The sequence below is a fragment of the Tribolium madens genome, unplaced genomic scaffold (genome assembly GCF_015345945.1).
Source record: "Tribolium madens isolate multiple individuals breed KSU strain unplaced genomic scaffold, Tmad_KSU_1.1 Scaffold_91;HRSCAF=231;Tcas5.2_LG7, whole genome shotgun sequence".
NCBI lineage: Eukaryota > Metazoa > Arthropoda > Insecta > Coleoptera > Tenebrionidae > Tribolium > Tribolium madens.
In genome coordinates, this window is record NW_025401063.1 from 5,503,728 (window position 1) to 5,529,793 (window position 26,066).

Sequence of the window (26,066 nt, forward strand, 5' to 3'; positions counted from 1 at the left end):
CTCATTCGTGATTTAAAAAATAAGGAAATAAACTTTTACATTACTTAAAGCTCTTATGCGCTATTTTTTAAATTGTTGTATGTTGTATGTATGTGAATTTGAATTAGAGAAAAATTGTTGTTTATTATTAATTAATAAGTGACACTAATGACAGAACTAGAGCTTTCAAAAAAATAGAGCGGCACAAATAAAGTTACATGCAAAAAAATTCCAAAGCTGGCTAGATGAAAATCATTTATAACCACTCTGTACTATCCCTCAGAAATCTAAAAAAAATCGATTTATTCCAAACTCGTCCCAATAACGTTTTATGCACTTTTCTAATTTTCTACGATCATTAGACATTAGAAGTGGCAAGAACGTTATTTGATCCAATTTTAAAATTTCCGATTTTTTGAGGTTTTAAACTCAAAAAATTTACTTTTAGTATTAATTAAATTATACATTTTATGTTGTCACACATTTATTTACTTTTTCCTACTTACTTTATACAGTGCGATCAAAAAGTTTATCATCAAGCAAGTCTAGAAGTTTAAAACGTATGTCTGCGGAAGATAAAATATACAATGGTAAATAAGAAATGTCAAAATAATTTTTTATAAAGTGTAACAAGAAATCGTGGTGAACGATTTGTATGAATAAACTCCAACTACATCTCATTTTAGGGTGTTTTAAGACGTTTCATACAGTAATTCAATTTGTTTAGATTTTAATTTATATAAAATAATTTTTTGACATGTAGCTGACATACAAACTCCCAAGCGACATACGTCCTCAACTAGTACGCCTACTTGATAGAAAGACTTTTTGATCGCACTGTATTTCATTCTACGATTCTACTTACTTTTTGTTTACTTATTCTACTCTATTACACTTATGTACACATGCATGTTTTAAATATTTCTCAAGTCGAAAAATATACCAAATAGCTAAAAGGGTAACTAACTTTGTGAATAAAATAGGTTTCTTTGAATTTGGTGAAGATGGGATTTAAGTTTGTTTTTTGGTGGCGTTAAAAATGGAGTGCAATTGCAAGTACATTAAGTTAATCGACGTCGATTACGTGTATTAATAAGTATCAGTCGAAATTAGCGTTGGTTTTATCGCTAATGTGTCCGATTAAAAGAAGGCGCGTAGTTGTCAGCATCTTATCTGCGTCGCATTAGTCGAATCCTGGAGTTCGTGACAAGGTAACGTCTCAATTCCAGATAAAACCTCCGAAACTCGTCCCGATCTAATTAGCGAGTCGAAATCTTTTCCATAAATCATTATCATTCCGGTTAAGTGTCGGTATTATCTAAGCCCACTCACTGAATAAAACAACACGTAAGTTTCATTAGCTAACAGGATGGGATGCGATGTGTATCGTCGTTCATTTCTTGCTAGGTTGCCTATCCGTCCGCCATCAAATCAGGGCCGAGATTATTTCGGGAGATTTGATTGAATGTAACCCCTCGGCATCCATCATGTTTAGTGAGGCTCCGTACAACTCCAAATGATCTGACTTCTGTTCGTCTAAATCCCGGCCCACCGGCCTCTTCCCTAGGGATCCCCTCGGCAAATTCCTTTATCTCCCCTGAATGTGCCGCCGTGCACCGACACGCTTATGAGGAACTAGATTGTTTGTTTCCCTCTTGTAATTTTCGCCGCAATTATTCGATATTTTCTTATTATGAGACTAATGCCGTAAGGGTTGCAACCGTTTTTCAATTATCGGACTTTTCCCCAACGACCTTCCTTGCTCCATTCGCTTTTAATATAATGCTCACTTTTTGCCACACTCTCAAGACCAGATTGCTTTCGAGAGAAGGTCTTGTCGACGAAACTATTAACTAATGGAAAATGATGCTAAGTGCAAACATAAAAGACAACAGCTAAACGGTTATTTATACTTTATGCATTTGCAGGTACACGCAATTCAATTCTTCCCATTTGTATTACTAGTATGTGTGTTTACGACGTGAGCAAATTTCAAAACTAAACAAAAAGTTACTGCTGGATAATACAAACAAGCAATTTGTAAAATGATTCTAATTAAAATTAATTGCTATATTTGCAACTAAAAACTATACGAGTGCATTGTAAACACTAATTTAAACAAAAAATAAGCAAGAAGAAAATTTAATAAAACCAAATTAAAAACTACTTAATAACAAACTAAAATTTAAATGTTTAGTTCTCTCTGTCCTAAATTGTTTTAGTTAATTTCGTCTAATGCCAAATAAAAAATGGCGTTGTTTAAATTTTCGAAATTAGAGATGGAGTTCAAACAGAGCCTATTTTAGTAATGATAATAATTTATTACTTAATTTCAATTATGTAATAAACGTAGGCAACCCAGTGCTCAGGAGCTTATAAATAATGAAAGTTGCCTAGTTTTATGATTCTTGTACTTCTTAATTAAATGCTTTAGTTCGGGTGTTTAAGAGTGGTTGTAATTAGACATTTGCAAATAAGTTATTGGTGATTATACGAATATAAGTTTGGGAGATTTTTTGTAAGAAAATCCGATTGGAGTATGTACCCGTGCCGCCCCATTTATCAAAGCAGTTGACTGCAGTAGTAAAAAGCAGTAATAAAGTCACCCAGGTATAAAATTATGAACCCGATAATGGCACTGCGGCATTGCCGGTTTCGCGTCTAAGTATAGAGCCGGTAAAAGGCAGGTTAACGTAAGAACTCTATGCTATACTTCCAACTATAACCGCAATTACTATGATAACAGTTATAATAAAAAAGCTAATCCTTCGGTAGCGGTAGCGAAGCAATCATCCCATTTGAGCTAGCCCGGAGCGAGGAACTCGAGCCATTATTCCGGCAGAAACGTCTCTTATTATATTACAATAATGCATGGGCACCTGAAGAGGGGCACAGCAGTTTCAATCGGGAGCAGCAGCAACACGAGCCGACTTATTCGGAGTGAGTTTTATGAAAGCTTCGGCTCGAGCTTTTCCCCGGTGGCGGGAACGGCTCGCCGGTGATTTATTGGCGGCCCGGATTTGTTTAGTTCAAATGAAGGGTCGTCTGCGGAGGCGGCTGGAGTAACTCGGGGGGAGATCCAAATCCATGCCTCGATACTCTCTCTCGTTTTCCACTCCGGCTTGATGCAATACTCGCCCGGACTTTTATAATTTAAATTGCTTTCCCGGAGTCGATCCGGATCATTACATACTGCGTTCCAGATAAATTGCGAGGCGTATAGCAGCGCGACACGGCCAAATTGCAACCACGGCCTTGAATCTTTTTGCACACTCAACTTTACTCGTTATTACCGAAATTTTAACTATAAATCCATCCCGACGACAACTACACACCCGAACGGAATATCATATTACGACAAAGATGAAATCGATAATTCTCTTCGAGTGACAGAAACTGTTTCCCATATTTTATAGGTAAACTGGACCAAAGGTAGCGCAAATTTGAGTTGTCACAATTATAAGGTTCGTTTTTTTATGAATTGTCATCCTCATCTGTGAGGTCTTTTGCGTTTATCCCTCGGAGATCGCTGGTGTCCACACATGAAGCACGCCCTGGAGCCCTTAAGTGAAGTGTATAAATAGTGTAGTGATATGGTTGGTGCGATATCTTATCTGCAATCTAATTTTAATGAATCGTAAACGTCGGGGAGCGCATAGCTGAGGCGAGGACTGTCTGTTACGAGATCCTCCCCGACTGATAACTGCTCCGTCGGTATGCTGGTATGCCAACCATCCGTGTTGATCACAAATACCAGCCGAACGGTCCTGAAGATCACTCCTCACCCTCCAAATGCTATGATGTTCCTCCACCTCTCACATCGTGCAGATTTAGATTTATTACGTTTCTCTAGTTCCCATCCTATTAAACATAACCCGAGTAATAAGAGATACGTGACGACCAACTTTGCCTTAATCACCGTAAACTGCGCCGAGATCACGACGAATTCGATGGAGATTAATAGAAGAAAATGGGCACTTTTGCTTGATTAATACTGTATGTGTACAGTTACCTCCAAATGAAGCTAGAGGCAAGTTATGGGGGTACAAAAGTACTCAAGACTTTTCAGAAATTTTGCAAATTACTTAGCTCGAATTTGATTTATCGCAAAGTAATGGTAGCTTAAAGTGGAAAAAAAGGCGATTTGTGTGCGCGATGATGATGATGAATATTTCATTGGGCATTTCGTGCGTGACGGTCATCAATACAGAAATCGTATATTCGGTGTGCTAATGAAGACGCATCGGGCATTCGTTATGTTGGCTCTGCTTACTGCCTACTTAACTTTGTATGTTCACGCACGTATCATAAATATTAAATCCGTTAATTGCTCAGTTAATATCTTGTGTGGTATGAAAAGCGCCGGCGCAATGCCAGACGAGCCTTGACAGGCCCCAGCTGGGGGATGAAGTCAGGGATTACAAGAGATTGATGACTGGGGATAATATAATAGAAATAGAAAAGTACACGAGGTGCTTGTCTAATGAACACGACGCGAAATTTTCCCGAAATTGTTAAATTTAGCGAGCTTTAAAAGTTTCGAAAGTGATCTTTGAACTCGAGACGATAAAAATGGATCGCAATTTAGTGGAATTATTCGCGAATATTTCCATTCTCTGTTTTTTCTCAAACAAAATAATCATTTCAGAGCGAACTGTAAACACTAAGTTAGATTTTGTTGCATTACATTTCATACCTCTTTCATCGTACGGAGCCCAAACAATCCGGAAACCGTACGCACCGTGTTTAATTCAAAAAATATAAATAAATTGGAGGCGAAAGCGTGACATTTTGAAATATACTGTGAACAGATATATGCTGTTTGCTGTTGAAATAATCCAGCGATTCTAAAACAATTTTTTTCAAATCAAACCTAAACATCGATGTCGTTTCGCTATCTATTATTTTATTTGCAATAAATTTTAATTAATTGTAATTAAATGCTTATAATAGAGCGTCGTTGGTCATAAATTTACTTTTGACACTTAATAAACAATAAAAGCGATTTATTGGTGTTATAACATCTTTATGAGTACAGCTTCATTACATGTTGCTGATTTATGGTTTCACGATTTGGTGACGAGCCTTCAAACGACGCTACCAGTATATGGGTAAATTGCTGCTGCAGTTCTGCGATTTTTTTACGACGAGAAAACCATGACTTAACTCGTCATGGAGACGAGACTTTTTAAGTCAAGGTTTAATGATTTTTAACCGACATCGTAATCGCTAAAATTAAAACGTTACACTGTGACGCATAGTAACTGTTGTTAGTCACAACATAGTTACATTAAGATAACACTCGAGGAGGTGGTATGTATTTTCTAGAGTTTGGAAATTACTGGAGGCGGAGAACAAAGTTGACAGGCTGACACTGCTTTGAGTGGGTTGAATTTGAAGCAATGAGTAGTTTTATCTCATTTAATAACATTATAACAATCATGTACTGTAACTGAGAGGGAGATTATTTTGGTTACTTTTATGTTTATTTTGTTTTTTCGTTTTCATTTACTTTTCTTTTTAATCATCTGTCTGTACTTTTACTCTTGTAATATGTCTTTTTGTAGTAATTTTGTGGTTCTTTGCAGGGGATGGGGGTCAAAACGTTTGAGAGTCTCTGGTTGTTACACAATGAGACGTCGTGTAACAAACAGAAATCGACGCGTGCATGCATCGTGTAGAGCATCGCCTGGTCGATGTATATTTGTACAGCCACCGGCGGCAGTTTACTTTTCACCGAGATCGTTTCAATAAATCGGTTGGCGGGTACGCCATCCGCATTATATTTAGATATGGCATAGAAAGATGAACGGTTGGTATTGGACGCCTCCGCATCTCATTTTAATTATCCACCGGTGGACAGTGGTGGTGTCATCGGAACACGAAGACGGCAGATGCAAGATAAGGCAAACGTGCAATAAGATTGGCAGTATCGTTAACAGTATCGGGGGCGGCTAAGTGGTATGTCGTGTCCGAGAAAGCAGGTGTGCAGATTCCGCGTTCGCGTTATTATCATTGCTCCATTAGTGCCGCGACTAATTTCGACAATTAAAACGGCTCAATGATTTACAGGTTTTTTGTCGACGTGTTGTGAAAGAATCTCTGGCAGAATTCGATAAGAGCTAATTCAAAATCCCTTGTTGTGTCTTTGTATCCGCAATAAAAAGAATTCAAAAAAAGTTTTTTTTGTTAATTCCCACTTCTGACAAGATGAGATCAAACCAAATAAGTGCTGACATTACTTAATTTGATATCAATTCAAAACTTCCTCAAATCTAGTCATTAGTTCTTTTAGGATAATAATTATTCAAAACCTATCGATTTATTTTGAATGTTTAATACTTCCAAACAAAATTGAAGTAAAAAAATTGCTTTCTGAAATAAAAAATTGTCTTCTTAAAAATAATGTTTAGGAAAGCTAAAGATAAGTTTCCTTTTGGTGCATTTTAAAAATAATATATCGTATTATGTTATTAGGAGTAAAAGTGATAGTTTATGTGGCGAAGCTGAACGTTTAATTAAGCTGAGCCACATAAACTCATTTTTACTCCGAATAACATACCTATGCTATTTCATCCGCAAACGTATTGAGATTGGAAGTAAAAACCAACACTATACTAACCAGTAAATAAACAAAATAATCAAAACGGTTTGTAACTAATTAAATCATAAAAACTCTTATAAACAACCATGAAATTTTTGAAAGCGTTTATTAATTTGACTAGTGCAGTAAGTAGTGCAGAATCGGAGTTGGTTAATTCGACCACGAAATAAATTTAATCCTCTTACGGTAAAACTTGAGGATTAAGATGACAGGTCAATTCGACCACCAATACCTGCGGGGGGGTTTGAGAACGATGAGTGTGATATTTATAATTTCGACAATACAATAAGAGAGGGGTAGTAAGGTAGTGGTCAAACTTAACTTAGAAAATTCAGTTACGATCACATTTTAGTTTTTCAGTTTGCTTTGGCGGAAGCTGTTTGATATTAGTAATAATGGCAAATCAAGAAGCGCAAAGTAGAAAAAATGTTGAAAATAAAATAAATTATGTAAATCAAAAAATTCATGAATATAGTGTGAAAACAAAATCTAGATTCACAGTATACAATTATTTACAAATTCATTGTAATTAAATAAAATAAAAATGTTAGTTTTTTTTTTTTATTTTATCTTCACCAAGGTCTAAGTGACATAATTGTCAAAAAAATAAAACCTCCAATGTGATGGGATATAAAAACCAAAATCAAGAGAAAAATAAACTTTTCTTTCTACTGAGTTAGAATAATAAAGTTTTAATTACAGATTTGCTCGTTTCGCGTAAAGCAAAAAATGTTTTTCCTTTGCAGTTTTGGCGTAAAATCAAAGATAATTTTTGTAAACTCAAACCGGGGACATACTGTACATTCTTTATTAAGTTAATCCTTTGGATCTAATATCGCTGATGCTGATGATGATGATCTACATTATACCTTCCTAGAAATTGCTGAAGCCGTAAAAGAAACAAGAAAAAAATAAGTAAATAACATTAGTAAATGTCAGTAATGTCATGATAAAAGTAAAAACACTTAAGCAAAAAAATAGAATTTTTATTCCATGGTTGAAAGGTAAATATGTATTTTACTTGTAATATTTAGTCGTAAAATAGACACTTTTGCGACGTTTGCGGATAAAGTGTTTTATTTACAATCGCTAGGGTTATATGGCCGATGATAGAGGTCGGAAAATACGTCATACCATCTCTTAGTTGGAAAGTGTTTTATGTAGAATTGTCAACGTTACAAGTCTCTCAAATGTCAAAAACGCATAAGAATAACGGTATTTAAGAAATGTGATTTTAATTAAAATAGAATTTTATTACACCCTCGGACTCCATCTAACCTTGTACCTCGTGCCTCTCTCAAATAACTTGAGACCTTGAGATATGACAGTATCTTATTATTTTTGAAATGGAATTGTTTTTGATAATTTTTTATGACCTGCTAAAATTTTAAAAACAATACTGATTGAAAGGTCTATTTTTTATGATTAACAAAAAGAGAATTAAAATTTTAGTTCAATTATTGTCATAGATATACTTTGCACTGCCAAAAGTCATTTGCATTAAATATTCTTTTAGCTGGGTTCTAAGATTTAGATTAAAAAAGTTAAATTAGTCCAACATTAACATTTAGGATAGTTTGATGTTTTTTGAATGTCTGGGATTCTAAAAAAATCTCGCTAAATCTATCGTGAAAGCCCACAAAAAACTGTAGCTCATCAGTGATTCAGGGCATGCTACATCGACATTTGCCATTTTGTTGTACGATTTAATCAGAATCGTTTAGTTTTTTTTTTATCTGGAAGGCTATTATTACTTATGGCACCCATTGGTGCTGCTAATTTCGGCAATTCTCGTCATGGATAGATTTATGCGTGTTTTTTGGCACTGGCACCGCCCTTTGGCGTGTGATTCGTAAGAAATCTGTCAATTATCTTCGAAGGGATCGTCTGTTGAAATATTCAAGTCGGCGAGTGCGTCGCGCTGTAGATTCCGACAATGATTTAGTTAATTAAACGTCTCTCTTGTAAGAATGTCGAATAACGGGGTGGATTTGACAGCGCTGGAATTTGAGAAATGAATTCCGTCGTGTTTCTCTCGATCGTCGGCGCGATAATCCGCGGACGAATAATAATAAGAAGAGAATCGTCCCATCCCAGGTCCTTAAATCGGCCGCGAGAAGTGTAAAACCTTTATGGCTCGTATATTGTCGGAATTAAGAACGAAACATATTGGATGTCGCCTTCATCTCGCATTTGCATACTCGTTCGGGTCGCAATCATAAAAATAATACGATAATAATCGCATCCAGTCCGAGTGAAATATGCCTCGAGTTTTTCGTTTATTTCGTTTTTTAGTTTTTTTGCTCGTTGTTTGAATTAATCGAGAAAGAGGCCTACCTCTGCTCGGACATACTTTACGCTCGCATCGAGCTTTGTTATGAAAATTTCAGCCTGGAAACATTGCTCGCCTCTTGTAATTTAAGCACTTAGCCGTTATTATTTACGCGCCGGGATGCGAATAAACACGCCGTGTAATGGCCAACGTCTCTCTGTACTTTTGCCACAGCTTGTCGGAAATCTCGCCCCGGGAGATCGGCTCATAAGCTTCGAAGCTCGACTTTGCGCTTTTGTCAACTCAAAAAATCCAACATACGCATCACGCCCAAACACCCACGACGTATCACGGCCATTTATGCGCATTCCAGCCAACAACAACTAAATTTCTTTCGCACATAAAAGGCATTACAAAAAATATAAACGTCAGTCTACGATCAAAAATAAATATTTATTGAATTAAAACTGTGATGAAATTACATGCTTTCTGCATTACTTTTCAAACCAATTCTGCAATTTGAATAACACTCCACCTGAAACTTTTTCATATTTTGTTTAACATGAAAGATATCTCAAATATGATTTTATCATTGATGTTAAAGAGGGCTTATAAATAAGTCTGAATATTTATTGCATTTTGTTACCTCTAAATGTCACGTGTATTTTTTTGAAAAAAAAAACATTTCTTCAAACTTGACTTCAATAAACTTACCAAAAGTTGTTATTCGAGCAAAAATTGGAAAATCATCTCAATTTTGAATTTTTTTTATGAAAGTTTTATTTAATTAATTGTTTTGTTGTTGTAATCACAACATAAATCTAACCTCTATTTGAATAGAGCGCATCAAGTGTTTGTTATTTAAAGTAGGTAATCGTAATAAAAATAATAGTTTTGCCTTTTAAATCAGTTTATTAATAAATTAACTTATATATCTAATACGAAGCAAAAGGTCTATTGACTTTTTGCTCTCTATTTTAACCCTTGCTAGGTTTATTAAAAATGCTTTAAACTTGCAGTCTGTTTTATTTGATGGAATAAAAACAATCACATTCAGAAAATTTATGCATACCTATATGCAATATTTGTTTTTCTATTCGAAACCAAATAAATTATAGAAAAAACTGCTAAAATTGTACCTATATTTTATTAGTAGGTATTAATATTCTGATTTGAGCCCTAACGATAGAAATTATTGTAGTGGTTGGAATAGATGGTGCTACTGAATACCTAACGCTCATTAAAATTACTTTAGGGTTTAAGAAGAGTCATAAATTTTCTTTAACGCGAGTAGAAGCATAAATTAAAAAATTATAAATAAGTGAATGTTATAAATAGCAGTTCAAATTTTATGGCAACAAATTTCTGAGCCTAATGTTTGATAAAATTGATAGATAATTTTATATACATCAGTAATTTCAATTTACCTCGAAATAAAATTTTATTATTATGAATACGAGCTGTTATCTTTAAAAAGCACATTTCTATCATTTTTGATGACTTTTATTGCGAATGGCGTCGATCTAACGCAAAGCGAAGTCGTCGCACAAGTTGCCTAACCTACGCCACCGCGAAAGGAATTGTATCATCGATATAGACATCAATGTGCCGTGCAAAATCCATTCGTAATAAATTCGAAGCTATCGATTTATAAATCTGTTACCTCCTCGAATTTATTTTCTTTATTGTGGCCGAGTCTGCGGTCTTGTACTGCACTTAGTAAATTACGTTAAGAAATTATTGGACGTAATTTACTATCCAGCATGGAAGGAGCGTCTTTCCAGATAATTCAATGCTGTCAACATTGCACTAGATTTTAAGCGCCACTGATTTACAACGCGTGGTCTGTTGAAGCAAACATCCCCGTTGAAAACTTGATACATCGCTCCTTTGTGGTCCACTTTATCGCTTACATATATTAGGCTAAGAAAAACAACAAATTTTTATGTCGTCGGTCACCTTAATTAATTTTACTTACAAGTCGGCAAAACGATTTTATGTTAATTTGGAGGAACTTCTTCAGAAGAATCTGGTGAAAAAATTGTAGTGAAAAAACTATTTAACATAATAATCTTCTATCAAGAATAAATTATAGTCCTGTCGGGTTAGTGCTGCTATTGTAAGAAGCAATAAAACAGAAATAATAAATAATTAATAAATCTCCCAAAGTGTTTCAGTTCCATGAAACGATGCAATAACCGTGTTTATGTTACTGTTAAGTGTTAATAGTTATGTAAGACAAATAGACAGTAAAGGCTTATTTACATCACGTTATCCATATGCTCGCTTATCTTACACCAAATTATTACTCCGGCTACTTGACAATAAAAAGCTCTCTCATATAAAATTGATGACTAGAACTTGATTGATAAGATGACATGTCACGATGAAGTCACACTGAAATCCGATACTTTCACTAAAATGTCCAAAATTAACGCCTACATAATTTTGTGTCACTTCTAGTTGTGGGTGTAGAAAAAAATTGACTACATAATTTTGACTTTTGAAACACTCAAGATACGGCTAATGACTCCAGCTGCATCTTAATCGAAACCAAAATTTATTACATTATATTTTTATAGTTTAACGACTATCTGATTCAGTTTATCTCTCCAAATTGAGCTCTGCAATATTTTGATGTGCCTCCAGTAATTAAAACGCAATGAATTTTAATAAGCTTGCATTATTTCCAGTATTTTATTTTTACTTCTGCTTCTACTCCTTCAAGATGGCTTTTATAATTAAATTAATACAAAGATAATGTTATTCCATTGACGCAATTGAAACAAATTATGTAGACTAAAAAATTGATGTTTATGTATACCTAATTAATTATTACGTTTGTGATTAATTTAAAGTATTGATTTGTTATTAGATATCGAATTTGAGTCTTTAATTTACATTTTGACTACTAATTGAAACGAAATATCTCTCTTAACACCTACATAAGAAATTGTAATTTCAACTTTCGTGTTTCAAAATTGTCTAACTCGCAGGTCACAAAGAAGTATTCATCAATAAATTTTGGAAAGCAGTTAATTCAAAAACTTCAGACAACGTCCGTGAAAAATACAAGTTGATTAACCCCGCTGTGAAACGTTTGTTAATTCTTATTAACGATTCCATAAATATGTGATATTTCTTGGGAACGTTTCAAAACGCCGTGTGGTGCGACTTTTTTCTCGCCTTCCAATTCTTTTTCTGTTGTGATTTACAATAGTGATCATTAAAATAGTGTCCGGTTATCCAAAACAGTTTGACACTCCATAGTCAAATTTCTTTAAAGCTCCATAATTCGTGACAGGTGTGACCGAACGGTTGGCGGGCTGTTAATTGCCTTCGCAATTTTTTCTCGAAATGCCGGAATTATTAATGATTTAAGCTTACTATTATCGGTGTTAATTCATCATTGCGCGTTGTACACTAGCCGGCTGATTATAATTTTTAATGTGCTCCTGCTGAGTTATTGTGAGCGAGCTAGAGAGAATTTCAGCGATGTGAAACGAAGATAATGTCATCGTGGCTCTGGATGGCGAAGGCGCGGTCCACACACCACCAACAATCAGACGCCCATCTCGAGACCATGCGGACTAATACATCATCTATGCAAATAGCAAGAAACGTATACGACCGATGGTGCAATTAACACACCGGAAATGCAACGATGTAGACACATCCCTGCGACGGTGCTTTAATTTACATGTGCACCTTCGGCGGAAGAGCCGTCGAAGGCCGATAATTGATCCTCAAGCGGATTGATAATTACTTTAGGAAGTTCAAATGTCAAAGACGCGCTCTCATGGGAAGCGGTTCCAGGACCGTCACTATGAGTTATTGGATATTATTCTTTAATCACGGGCTCCCTTAATTAATACGGCAATTAGCTAATGGGAATTAGAGCAATTAAGCAGCGGGGGCTCCGAAAAAGTTAGCCGACGCGAGACCGACGAGCTTCATGTCCACCACTGAGCTTATACTTTCGGAGCTTTTTGTGAAATATTTTGATTCCATATACAGTCAGCGACAAAATTATGAAATAATTTTAATTATTAAAACTGAAAATATTTTGTTTTGACAAAAATGCTTGAACAAATCATTTTTTTTTTAATACAAATACATTCTCAACTTGATTTAAAATTGTATTTGTTATTTTTTATTGATATTATTTCACTTTTTGGATATTTTTTTTTCCAAAACTTTATGTAAAATGTAATATTTTGGTGTTGTCATTTCGACAATTAAAAAATCTATCGAATTGGCTAAAAAATTAGGAATTTCCATTTTAAAAAAGTGTCGATATGTCAATACTCAAAAACCAAGAATTTTATATCAAGTAGAAAATTGTGTATTTTTTTTAAATAAAATTGACCTGTCCTTCTGTCCAAGCCTTTTTACCGAAACAAAATGTTTTCAGTTTTAATAAGATTATTCCATACTTTTGGTGCTAACTGTATACGTTTTTACTTAGACACTTAGTTGACATTTTTTTAAATCTGCTCTTTTGAATAAAACTGTACCAGATAGCGACAACAGCCTTAATCCAATTTTTTTTTAATAAAATAACAATAGTTAAAAGTGAATATTTAATATACCTTCGATTTTAAACAATGCATAAAATCTTGCAATCGGCATTAATAAACAAAATAACAGATGTTGAAATGTTCTAAGTCCAGGGTAATGTTAGAGCGACAAAGTATCAAGTTCAAAGAAAGGTGAATTGTATCTAAGTAAAAAAAAAATATTGTGGAAGCAAAATACATAAAATCACCATGTATAGTGAATCGGAACAAAATAATGCAAATCGTTAATAATAGAACAGTGCCAAAAAAAATTTACGGATTTTTGAAAAACAAGTTTTTTATGGTAAAAAGACTTTTTTAATACATTGTCGATTAGTACCTACTGGATTTTACGTAAAGCTCTCAAAAAATGTTAAATGAATAACTATAGCTGATCAAAGAGGAAAAAAAATCTATAAACAAAATTCCAGATGATGTACAAATATTACATATAGAAGACAAATTAGAAGACTTTTTGGACTTTGTGTTTCAAAAAAAAGATGTGGAGATAAAAGATAATATATTTATAAATTATATAATTTTTTTTGGATTCAATTAAAAGATATAGGATTATATTTTAACACAAATTTCACAAAAATTATAATTTTCAATTTAAGGAGAAAACCATAAAAACTTTTAAATTTCATAATTACTCCTTCAACTTAGTAATGAACGAAAACCCATCAATAAAGCAAAATACGTTATACAAAGGAATATCAGGACTATTAGGTACATACCTACAGGAATATTCAAAATGCTGAAGATTTTCCGGAAGACAATTAACTTTCCCGGCAAATATAAATATATTGTTAACCAAATTTCGTAATAAGTTAAATGCATTGACATCTTGAACTTAAGTTATTTTAGCTTTTTTTCATATTCTAAAAAAAATAATGTTTAGGGCGCTAAAGTATTAAGTCCTTTTAGTGTCTTTTTAAATAAAACAAAATTAGATCAAATAGTCAAATAGATCCACTTACAACAAAATGTTCTGGAACATAACAACTATTCTGAAATGTTACGTAAAATTGTGATATTGGTTTCTAATTGAAAATTTTTGTTTTAAATTATTTCTGAATATTAAGCATTTTGGACTGTTTTCGCTCTGAGGTACAGAAAAATTTCTTTGTGTTTTATACAAAACATTGACAAAAAATTGTATCTGTATAGGTATTATTATTTCCTTCAATGTTTTAATTAATATTTAGCTAGTCGTTTATTTTTGGTTTAACGGTAGATTTACTACAGTGGGCAACAAAAAAAAAAGTTATAAGTAGTTATAAAAAATGTGCCTTTCGCCCTTGTCCAACCGGAAGCTTTGTTGGTCTAAAATGCGTTCTCTTTTATGCAAACAGCGTCCTATCGTTGTCACATTCAGAGGAGCGATTTTTCGTCGTGCAGCAGCTCCTCTTTTGATGTGGTTGCGCGTGTCATCACGATGTATTTATTGCCACCACGTACTTCGGAACAAGCTCCACACATGAGATCAGCATCACTGTTTTCAGATGCTGGCCCAGTATTCATAATTCGTGTCCGGAGTTGACGAGCCCCGTACAGAAAACACGCTGTAAGCTGTCAGGACGTCGTGCTGAAAAAAGCGACACGCTGAAAAATGCCATCGCAACGTGACGCATTCTTGACTGACGCTCCCGTTATATCCACGCTCTTTTCCTTACTTTCGTCGAATAATTAGCGTAATATTGTCGCAGTGTAAGTTTCGTAGCTTAGACGGCAATTTGTCCCCGTCGTCGATGAGGTTGCTTATGGTTTATTTTTGAACGGTAATCGAGAAGGGAAGTGACAGAGATTAAGACCCGTCAACTCCCATTTCCCGCCGACCCTGTCGGGTATCTGCTAATGCAATGCTACTATAAGCACTCCTACGAGCTCTAGTACTGTTAGGTCTTTGAATTAATAATCCCGGAACCGAACTATTCTTGCACTTTTAATCCACGACTCAGGCCAAACCTGTCTTCAGGGTCTTCTGACAGCTTAATAAGCACGACCCTAACCCCGTCTCATGCTGTTGCAGGAATTCTCTGCTTAAACGGCTTTAGAGCAGATTTGGACCCAAATTAAACAATAGCATGGCCGTTCTTATTTTAAACACAAAGACAAAATATACAAAATCATATTATTCCACACCTATTATTGCGCATAACAGAATACATCTCTAAAGCCAACAATAAATATCCAAACAGACATTTGATTTGGTTTACTCAAATTTGTGATGCACTACGTCTGTGAAATTTTTCACAATCAGTGTTGTTATCCTGTCAAATTGATGGCAGATGATTTGTTAAAAAACAGCTTTTTCCTGTCACCATTATCAACATTATGACCATATCTAAAAAAACCTATTCATTCATTGTAATTTATATAATGTAAACAGAAAATACTTATTTCTAGCGTTATCCACAAATTCAATAATGATTGATAGATACGCACTGCCTGTATTTTACATCAAATCGTCTCTAACACAATGCGTTTCAATAGAATTAGTTTGGTTAGTTTATCAAGAAACCAAAATAAATTGTTGTGGTTATAAATGACAGTTTTTATGGGCGATTTTGACAAAATTGAGGATCTTTTTATCCAAAACACAATTTTGTAAATCAATTTGAGTGACAGGTCCAATCCCGGATATTAAGAAAATAGTCACGGTGTGAAAAGTATCTTAATTGGTATTCGTAGAAAGCCCATTGTGGTCAAAATTTTATTTATCCTCTAATTAAAACTGAAATTTTTCGTGGACGTTTTGTGTATTCTCCCGGTTCCCGCTGAAGCGCGAGACAATACAATATCGGATCCAATAAGCGGCAAATCACCCTGTTCCCGACCAATTTAATATGGACGGGGTTGGAAAGTGAGACGGTAGCGTTCCTGAGCGCTCGAGTACGATACGGCGATGCTGTCAAGGCCATAAATAACACTGTCTAAACGTTATTTTTGGGAAGCTAACGACATTCCTGGAGCGGAGTCGTTATCAGACACCCGGCCCTGCAATATCAGGAGCTGTCAACGCGGGATTCCAGCTCTGGAATGCGGATATTGCTAGCTCTCCGGCGTTCCGCTGCCGTGTACACCCCCCCAAAAACCACCCCCGTTCGCGAACGCGCCCCTCGGATATTATAATTGCCCTCTGTAAATCAGAACATGTCAAAAATAACACATGACGATATTTTCCAAACCGCACTTTTGGCTTCTTCTAATAGGGACGACATAACAATAAATTTCCAGGAAGGAGAGTTGATAGCTGAAATTGGTTCCTGTCGCTATCTTGGCGGATCAGGACTGATGCTGATTTCATTGAGATAAAAAGGCAAAAAAACTAAATTAAAATTTCACAATTTATTAAAAAGATATACAGACAAAGTTGTAAGTAGTTTAGCCAAAAGCAAAGTTTAAAATGAAATTATTTAACTATGTGTAGTATTAAAGTTTGATCGTGGGATTTCCGCTTCTATCCGTCCCCGGTTTGGGTCCGCATCTCCATAATCCATTATAACCCATCTCGCGGCCTAATAGGCTTTGGTGGTGCGCTTAGACTATTAAAAATAGGCCGTTGATTAAGTGCGAAAGCCGCGTCGGCTGTGGCCGTTAGTAGCGGTGAAATGGAACCGCCGTCTTCGGAATAACGATAAGTGAAATAAATTTAAAAGTTTCCCTGCAGAAACGACTTGAAAGTTGCGATAACGGATTTAATGAACCCTATCGTCTACAGAGGCCTGAATGGGTCTTGCGCCGGCTCACAAAGGGCTTTAATTTATTGCGAGGCGATGTGATTGTTGCATGTTGGCAACGCCGAGACCATATCTTCATTTCTTCGACTGTTGTATATCACGTATGTGTGCGAGGAACAACGTATAACTATGAAAACTTCAATTTATTTCTCCATCACCTCGGCAAAAAAAACTCGTTTCCGAAAATCTGGCCCTTGGGAAAAGTGACGCGCGAAAAGATCATACATCATATCCTGCGTGATAATGCATGCACGCGTCTTCGCGTTCTCGACTAGTTGGGGCCTATCTAAATCGAACTTCTTTCCCTACACATAAAAATACAAAGAATCAATCTTGTGACAGACCGTGTAAAAGGAAAATTCGGATGAATGCGACCCAGTTGTGGGGAACGGCAATTATAACTCATTGTCTTCTTGTCACATCTTGACGTTTTAGAATTCCAACTGAACATGCCTTCAACGGTCAAGGCGGCACTAGCCGCATAGACGGCAGAATGGTTTTAATAATAATTCTCTACCAGGAGCGAACTCGAAATATATTTGTATTCATGAGATTTTTTTCCCAGAAGCGGATGAAGACTTTTTTATAATACTTATACAGTTTGATTCCGTTTTGTTTTTCATTTATTTTGTTACTCAATTTCAAAAATTTTTTTCATTAGCTTTCTTTAAAACAGTGACAAAACAAACTACTTTTCATCTCATTCTATGTATTGATTGCCGTTAACACCTAAACTGGGTCACGTTATAGGGGTCCAGAAAAGATTGATGGATTTGGCCATAGTTTATTGTCCTTGTTGCCCAGTCCGTCTCTGACTTCTGCAGGTAGCTACGTTTTTTATAATTCAATTTTTAGAAGGGTGACTCGTATTGTACTCGATTCTCGTCGCTTCAATGAAAATATCTGCGACTTCTTCGGTGGCCGATTTAATCATCTTTAAATTCTTTTGAAAATATAACCTAGACGATTCAAAAAAATGCCTTTATGCACAACACCTGACATAATTGGTGTCGATCACGTGATGCGTGCTTATCAAAGCTTACGATCAGTTCCATTACTGTCACCTTAACATTACGATTTTCGTGAAGACTCCAACAAATTATTTCTATGTTGGAGTTTTCGGAGTGGAACGGAAACGGAACACATAAATAAAGATCGAAGTGAGCTCGGTAAAGCAGCTGCATTATAGCGAATCATCAAAATTTTTACTCATAACATTTTTTAATTTAATGGCTTTCGAAATTGTTTCAACGATCGTATAATCTCGACCAAGTGTATAAAAGGCCAATTAAATGTGTCTCTAAATGTGTGCATATCTGTGAGAGTTTGTACTGTGCAAGTTTTAAATGCCGGCGTTATAATGCATTTTTGTAATTCTAAAGGTATTGCCTTTTTATGCTATGTTAAAACTACCTGTCCAAGATTCCACCTTAATTGCCCGAATGGCTATCTTATATCTAAAATACATATTTATGTAATTAATTTTTTACGAATGTCTGCTATTTTTAATTTATGACAAGAGCCGTATAATTTTATTACTTAAACTCAATAGGTGCCTGCCTATAGTGACCACTTTAACTGTCTATAATACCTGCCAGTGATTCTTTTTGCTTCTTGCATCTATCCGTTCATTTAATATGCACTTTAGTTTCGCATTCAGAAATGCCACAAAAACTAATTACAACAGTTTTAGGGGAAAAGAATTTACGTAGGTGTCAGAACTTTTCGCATTCTTGTGCAAATTATCATGTGGCAACACTAAAAATATATTTGCCAATTTGAATTTAAATTAAGTGATTACTGACTTTCTGAAAAATACTAAAATGAATTATAGTCACAGAAACTGATTACTCACATTTATACGTTGATATAAAAACACATTTGTAAAATTAAGGATATTTTTTATATGTCTGAAATGTTTTGATACAAATCTTTAATTCCTTTTTTATATGCTTTCATATTCATTTTTTATACTTCTCAGACTTGTAATAAATTACCGATACGTATCTAAATTCAGAAGCTTATAATCTGTTTAAGCAATCAAATATTTTCGAACAAATATTGGAACTTGTTACAAATTTAAATTATTTGGGATTTTGGGGTCAGCACCCCTAAAACCTTTTGACTAATTTTATTCGTGACAAGGGTATCACTGTCACTGTCTCTATTCCATCTCGTATTGACTACGAATAAAAAGTTTCTCCTAATAACAACTGAAGATTTTTCATCAGCAACAAAGTCGAGAGCGTGTCGTTTTGTGGTTTCGTGTTCGTTGTTTATTGGTTATTAGTCGCTTTGGGGTGTTTTCCGCGCTCAAAGGGGGAAAAGTCGCATTAATATTTGGTTAATTTATTCAAGTACATTGTTTTTTGGTAACGTCAGTGACTGGTCCTACATGAAACAAAACAAAAAAGAATCTTGAGATCTACGGCAAGACGAAGCGGTGCAGAAGAAGAGAGTGCAAGAGTCTGGCCAATTTGCTGCGTTTGTATTATCTCGCATAACTTGAATACATCTCTCGCTACTCTGATCGCAGACGAAGATACAGCCGCAAATGCAACAACAACTCGCCACAAACCTGCCTCTTATTTCTTTTATCTCTTGCTGCAAGAGAGCAAGTAATTAAAAGATATACAGGGGTCTGCGGGAAAAGCCACTAATCTAAAAACCGATAAGTGGCAATTTAAACTCTCAGCAGAAATTCGAAATACTAAAATCACCATATAATTTTATTATGTGTTATTACGTGTTATGTGGTGTGTGGTGCAGTATTGATTGTGACAGTAATGCTCCATAGCGAGTATTAAATAATTCCCGAAGTGCAGTAGTTCCTGCTGTGGACATCTCCGTTGATTTGAACAATGTATTAAAGTATTAACCAGAGTGGTCGAAAAATTTAATATCGCCAATGAGAGTAGCAGACACCCTTGTTGGCATTGTTTGGTGTCGTTTAGAGGGTTAGGTTGGTATGATATTATTAAGATAATTGCGTTCGAAGGTGGAGGTTGTTGTATTTGTTGAGAGTGCGGTGAAATGGACCTGGAATGCCGCACGACGACCTCTGGGGATTAGAGAGCTGCCACAGAGGTAACAAATGGGGCGGCAACGAAATCCCCGTGTGTAGATATACCTGGCGGATTAATTCAATATTATAATATCGGAGAGCGCTCGGTCTCGGCTCATTGTGTTCTTTATCGCTACAAACTTTGATACGGCCGAAAGATGACATAAATCTGAAAGCCATCCATTCTTCTATTATGTTAAAATGATGTAGGGCCGCCTTGCAGCTACAGGCCGAGCAGATCTTTTTATTCATCCGCTGGCCATAAATATATCGCATAATGGTGGAACCGAACCGTCCTCCTCAAGAATTCCACCGCAACGTCGCGAACGACACGCCGATTCTTGATCTCGCTTTTCCCTTCCTTTTATTACGGGTCTCAAATGTGCGTTGCTTCATTTGATCGTCACAATGTGACGGGACGAAATGGGATTTTTATTTCCAAACTTTGATACCATCTAAGCAAAAGTCAGATGGGCGTTTATGCGCCACCTGTTCCTCCACGCAGATTATTACAACCAACGTAATGCCTTTCCAACCAATCCACTCTTCACTCTAATAATCGCCGCTGAACGTTCTATCCAATTAGACAGCAAGCCAATAAGCTTTAATAGATCCCGGGCTGACCCACTAGCCCATTTACAACTTGTGAGGGTATCAAGGTATTCTATAAAGTCCCATGAAGGCTGTATAGATCAAGAACACACCGAGGATGCAAGCGTTAAGTGAAATGTAAACGTTATATTAATTGCAGCATAAAAATTATAACAGGCTTGCGTTACGACATGTAAGGCATAAGACTTAAACTTCACATAATTCTGTTCGTAAACATCCGCATAAAATTAAATGAATGTTCCTAATAAAAGTTCCTACGCGCAAACTCAAATGCAGCTGCTCACGAAATGCGAGAACCAAGATGCAGACTACAAATCTTCAACAAACTTTAGATTTTCTGATCAGCTTTACCTCAGCTATAAAACAGCTGGACTATTGGTATAACAAGTGTCTAAAGAAAAATTGACAAAACCTTAATTCCATCACGTTGAAATATAATATCAGGTAGTTGAAGAGTTAAGAAATACACATTTTAACTATTTTTGTGATTTATGTATTTGAGCTAGGTGTTATCTAAACATAAATTAACAAATTTTTGGTCATTGAAAATCAGTATTTTGAAATTCCTAGCAGAAATCAAAATCAAAATAAACAAATAGTTAAATTAGAATTGCATTAAAGTATAATGTTTTTTCGTGAAAACTGAATATGTGGTTTCTGATGAAACTCGCCCAGGTAGTTTGTTGCTGTTTGTCCCTCGTTCGCGTATCCTGTTTGTTCGCCCTTGTGGTCGTATGATTTATTTTATTCGGTGGTGTGCGCAAGCAAGTAAAATCCCATTTCCTTGAACGTGATCTCCTCCAGCGATAAATAGCCCGAATAAAATAAAAAATATACAGCTGGAAGGCTAATCTCCGGAAGAACACCTTAATTCCAGAGAGCGAGATCGGAATCCCATCCTGATATGTGGATGTCGCCGTGCAAAGCTCGTTCAAGCCCTAGAGGGAGTCCAACGCGAGGCCCCTGCCTGATTCCGGTAATTTACGGCGACAAATTCCCACATATTATACCGCGGGAGGCCGAGAACACCGCGGCGTCACAAACGTTCGCATCATGCTCGTCTTCACGGACCTGGAGGGAAAACGCCCTCGCAAAATGCGAATAATAAACTGTAAATATGCATAAAAAGTGAAATTTCTAGAAATGAGAAATTTGTGGCATGGTGGCTGGAAGGGTTCATCGATCGTTTGGTCATCGATTTTTCACGGATGGAAGAATGAATGGTTCAATTTGTGTGGAGCGATCAATGTGAAATTAACAAATTTGTAACTAAGATAATTTTGCGTGTAATTAAGTGCTGGAAAGTCGAAGCGTTTCTTTCGAACCGTGACGCCATAAATTAGAACCTCTACATTTTAGTTAAAGTGCATTGTGTGTGAGGCATTGGAAGTTTTCTCGTTGATTGAGTGGAAGAACAGGTGGGTTGTAATGATTTGTGTTCGCCGAAATCGGTCCCACATAGTCGGATTCCCAGGGACGGACCGGCCACGAAACGCTAACGGAACGCGAACGTCTCTCAGGTGCGATAATAATTAAGAACAACGTAACAGAAGGCACTTTGAAGGGGGGCTAATGGGGGCCGTCTGCAGCCAAATTACTTACCTACACGATGATACCTATAAATTAATTAAGCTGTAGTTAAACAAAGCGAGCACTAATTACACTTACTTTTATGACTGTATTAGAGCCGCCAGTAGGCAATTTCGCCAGCTGTTTCCCCGGCATGCAAATAGCCGCCTCCGGATTCTACTTTTATCCCGCAATCGTATCGCTGAAACAATAAAAACTAATCTAACACCTTTTAATGGGGACGGATATTAGCCGATATTGCGGGACTGATTTTCACACAACAACGTGCTGATTTTTACGGCACACCCTTAACATTTAGCCCCTCTCAGATTGGCGCTGTCATAAGATAAAAAATTTATCTCGGCGCGAAATTGATACCGGAATGGGTCACCTCAGTGCGAAAGCTCCCCCAACGTTTTATGTTACATTCTGATGCTTATGACATTCTAAATATACCATATTCCATACTTTTCTTAGTATCTATTCTAAACTACAGTTTTTAATTTCATTATAGAACACAAATCCTTCATTCCTTGTTGAGGAAATAAGATTGGTTTGTGTTCTGGCCTTTCTTATAGCAAAAATATCTCGTAAATTCGTAAATAATTTGTCTCGTTCCCTTTGCTTCGTCTCGTCCATTCCTTTGCAACTTTTTTATTAAAGTTTTTCCCTTCGGTTAATAGAAATAACGAACCCTTTCGACTTAACGGCCTCGGAGACGGCAATTAGCGTTGCGAGTCTCGTCTCTGGGGACGTGGGGGATCGGTCTCTCGCTAATTATGAGTTTTGGTCGCGCGGTACGCATCCGAGTATGAAATCCTAAGCTGCTTGTCGTAAGTGTTGGATTACAGTCGCCAATTACGGGGTGCGTGTCGGGAATTAGGCGCGCACGACGCCCGGTATACTTGATTGACACCCGCCCAATGGAGGCTCCTTTCCGAGAGCCCCACTAAACAATGCACTAGGAAAGCTCTCACGGACTCTCACCACCATGGGGATAATTGCTTTGTTAGGCTGTGTGTATATGTCGACTTAATCCGCTCCCAATACCGACATTAGTCCTGTAATTATTGTTATTGTTTGGTTTTATTGTGCCCGATGCTGTTTCGGAGGGGCAAAAGGCAAGAGTTATGGGATTAAAACACCTGCGTTGTTTTTGTGGAATTCGCGAAGTAGGTATACCTACACACGATTGCGACTTGAAGTAATGAAGAGGAGGAGCAAAGTGCGGCTTATTGAATATCGGTTCCTTACAAGGAAAAATGAATTGATTAAGAAGGGTTTTTATGCCGGAGTGGTGGAGTCGGAATTTGCAAATTGAATCGAGCATTTTGAGATATGGAAATCGATTAATTATCATGAAGCAAAGAGATAATAACGAAAAGTGCATACGATTAATTTGCAATAATTATGCATTAGCTCTTAATTTACTTTTCCTTCTGTTAATTACACCTGACTTTAAATTATTATTGTTTCAGTTTAAATGATAAGAATCTAATAAAAAATTATTCTGGAAACATTAAAATGTATTAAAGTCTGTTTTTTTTTAATGGAATCTACCAAGTCAAAATTTTGATGAAAAAATTGGTATGCAGCGTATAGCCAAAAATTTTATTTGTTTTTTGTTTTTGTCTCTAAATTTTTTGTTAAAAAATTATAGTTATGTTTTTATGCTGTGATATCAAAATTTTGTCAATTTTGTTTGCTTTTTGTAAGCCTTTATAATTGAATACCTAAGAACAGACCTCACTACCTAATAATGTCCAAAGACAAAATTCAGTGCTAATAATATTGATAGGAGAACCACACTGTAAGTAAGTACAATGTTGTGGACAAAAATGAGCTTTTTACTACAAAAACTTTAATAACAAAGGGGGTCTATACATAAAAATAATAAAAAAAATTTTGTAAAAGATACAAGCAGGGTTTATGAAGATAGGCAATAAATAAATTATGTGTAATTTATTAATGAGCTTTAAGTTGATGCATTTTCTAATCTCTTCTTTGGGTTTAGTTTCAAAATTGTTACTTCTTCAACCCATTCTTCAAAAACGGTGCAATGATGAAATTGATGTTTATGTTGTATTATCATCAATTTCTTACTAAAAATTAGAGAATGTTTAGCAAACCTGCATTACAAATTGCGTCTAAATTTTAGCGGTGGTTTTTTTCTGACTTCTGCTTGCACACTTTTCGTCTTCAAATTTCCAAAAACTGTTCGAGGTACCCAATTTATCCCCTTTTATTGTTTTCATTTCTAATTTTTTTAGACAATTTTTTTGCTGACAACATTTTTTTTTTATTAAATCAGTAACGGAAACTGCCAACTTCCTCTATTATAATTAGCATAAATGAATTTGTTAGGAGTGCCAACGTTAAGACTGTTTGACATTTCCATTTAAAAAAAAGGCTTCACCTAATTTCGTTCCACGTTAAAAAATAGGTGAATAATTTGTGGGATCAGGTCGTTTTTGTGTAACTGCGTGTATGGCCATATTCTCGTCTTAAAATCGAGTGCGGTGTGCGTTTGAGCTTCGCGTACCGTGAGCTTTTGTATTTTTGATGAGGAGCGTCGGGTCGCCTATAAGCCGCGCTCGTCTTTATTAATTTTGACGCTGGCGTAACGTAGCTTCGAAGGGTGGAAATGTGGCTCAGTTATCTGCGTGTTTTACGGAGACACCAGCGCTTTACCAAACACACTGAGAGAAAGACAGGACAGGTATATTGTTCGTAATCAGAGGTGACACGTTCAATAAAGTATGAAAATGTATTCTATGAAATATTCATATCTGACGGAGTTGCCATGGATATGAACGTGTCATGTACGATTTTCCGCGTCGCTGCAGCCACTTGCAATATTCCGCCGCCGACGCTGCCGCCGCCGCTCGAGAAAACAACTGACAGTTATTGCATTTTCAGCGGTGCACGGACGCCGCCCCGCCCCCACCGCCGCGATAATAGCAATCATCGTAATGGCACCCAGGCACAAACTGCCACCGACGATGCCGACGACGTCGGTTCGACACGTATACCTGCGATGCCGACGACGCCGTTTCCGAAATCTGCACATGCAACCGCCTCCGGATCCGCACGGAAATTAACAAAGCAAAAAATAAGCACCGACTTCTCTTCCGTCTGAAACGCCGGCATCGTCAATTTACTACAAATGATGAGAAGTCAAGGGCGTAGTCGCGGAAAATGGTCACGAGATACAACGTTCAAAGAGCAATAACACCGACGTTTCATTAAATTACTTTTCTGTCACGATTTACGTCGACCATCCTCAATTTATTCCCTCGATTTCAGACTGATCCGAAAAGCAAACATTGAAACTGCAAATGTTTGTAAACACCTGCATCATATTGAGGAAATTCTACAAACTTTACGGCAGTTTGGAACTTGCCATCGCTGTGATAGACATTATTCTAAGTTACTCACCTCCTCAAAGTGACGAAACAAAACTTACTGATTTTAACTGTCACATCTTTACTGAAGTGAAGTAATAAAATTTACCCGCAACTCAACTTTTTGATGCACAAAGGCATCATAAGAAAACTGGTATAAAGAATTTAACTTTAATAAAAAATTGTAAATAAAAGTAAAAATATACAAGGATGAGAACAAAAAGTAACCTGACATTGCTTAAACTAAAATAAAGCGATTT

The 26,066-nt window shown here is 36.1% G+C and overlaps 1 pseudogene; it reads left to right on the forward strand.

Moving 5' to 3' along the window:
* The first annotated feature begins 21,737 nt into the window (after positions 1–21,737).
* Positions 21,738–25,572, forward strand: LOC123011792 (annotated as a pseudogene).
* The last annotated feature ends 494 nt before the right edge of the window (positions 25,573–26,066 follow it).